Consider the following 1,989-nt stretch of genomic DNA (forward strand, 5'->3'; position numbering starts at 1 on the left):
AATTTTAAGAACTTATTTTAAAAACTTTTCACATCAATTATTTGGTTACCTGATGTAGAGTTCATCAAAACAGTCAGAATAAATGCTTGATTCCTCTTTTTTTCATCAGTCTTTAGAATGATTATATTTTTTGCATCATTCAAAGATGATCAGTAAGTTTTTAAAAGGAGATATACACTTTTAAAATTTCATACATTTGTCCATATAGTTATCATTTCTAGTTCTTTACATTCCTTTCTAGATGCAGGATCTCTTTGGTATCATTTGTCTTCTTTCTGAAGGATTCCCTGTGTCATTTCTTGTAATGCAGGTTTGCTGGTGATGAATCCTTTTATATTTTGCTTGTTTGAAAAGGTCTTTATTTTGCCATTGCTTTTGAAAGATATTTTCTCTGGGTGCAGAATTTTAGGTTGATTTTTGTTTACTTGCAGTACTTCGAAGATGTTGTTTCAGTGTTTTCTCCCTTGTATTGTGTGCAATGAAAAATCTATTATTGCCCTCACATTTGTTTCCCTCTACATATGTGTCTCTTTCCTCTAGCTGTGTGAAAAGGATTTTTCTCTTTATCACTTATTTGAACAATGCGATTATTGTGTAGTTTTCTTCCTGTTTCTTGTGTTTGTGTTTCATTAATATTCTGAATCTGTAAATTTATAGTTTTTTTCAAATTTGTAAAATCTTCAGCCTGCATTTTTTTAAATATATATATTTTTTATGTTCCCCATCTCTTTCCTTTAGAGACTCCAATTAACTGAAATTGTTCTACAGTTCGCTGATTCTTTATTTACTTTTTCTCTCTGTAGGTTTTATTTTGGATAGTTTCTATCATTATACCTTTAAGTTCTCTAATTTTTTTTTGTGATATCTAATCTATCACTTATCTCATCCAATGTACTTTGCATCTGATATTGTAGTCTTTCTCTTTAGAAGATTGATTTAAGTCTCCTTTTTACATGTGCTGTGTCTTTTCTAACATAATTATATTGAATACAGTATAACTTGTTTTCATGTTCTTGTCTTCTAATTCTAAGATCTGGGTCAGTTCTCAGTTTCAATTGATTTTTATCTTCATTATGGGTCATATTTGCAGGCATCTTTGCAAGCCTGATAATCTTTGATCAAATGCCAAACATTTTGAAATTGGCCCTATTATGTGCTAGAAATTTTTTTTTGGGGGGGGGTGATATTTATACAAATATTTTTGAACTTTGTTTGGAAATTTACTCAGAACTAGTTTGGTCCTTGTATATTTTGCCGTTAAGATTTGTTGGATCAGGCCATATTAGAGCTCAGTCCAGGCTAATTATTCTCTATGACTATAGTAAGACCCTCTGACATTCTACCCATTGCCCTGAAATCTTGAGGTTTTTGTAATCTAGCTGGTGAGAACATGAGCTGTTCCCCACCATATGTGAATATTGAACACTGTTCCCTCTCATCTGATGGTTCGTTCCCTAGACTGGGTAATTTTATTACATGCATGATCAGTATTCATCTGGATACTCAAAGGAGAGAGCCTCTAAATATGTCTAGAGTCCTCCCTCTATACAGTTCTCTCCTCTCCAGTACTTTGTTACACATCGAGGGAAATTAGCTATTTTGGTATCTCCAGTTTCTAAACTTCCTTGACTCAGTTCAAGGAGGCCACTGGGATTCACCTGGTTTCCACTACACTGGAAACTCACTGAAGGCAGTAAGCATGGGCATTTATAGAGATCACCTTGTTTGTTTTCTGTCTCTCTGTGATCACTATCATGTTCAATGTCTGATATCTAGTATATTGAAAACAATTGTTTCATATCTTTTGTACATGTTTTATTTATTTTAGACTGGAGGGTAAATCCAGTCCCTGTTACTTGATCTTGGTTGGAAGTTAGTAGTTATTTTAAATCGCTCATGTTTCCAAGGATCCAAGAGGACTATTTTGAAGGAGAGAGAGGAAAGAATGCCCAAGGAGAACATCAGGAAGGCAAAAGATTGCTAGAGACT

Source organism: Rousettus aegyptiacus, unplaced genomic scaffold, assembly GCF_014176215.1.
Source record: "Rousettus aegyptiacus isolate mRouAeg1 unplaced genomic scaffold, mRouAeg1.p scaffold_m13_p_9, whole genome shotgun sequence".
Classification (NCBI taxonomy): domain Eukaryota; kingdom Metazoa; phylum Chordata; class Mammalia; order Chiroptera; family Pteropodidae; genus Rousettus; species Rousettus aegyptiacus.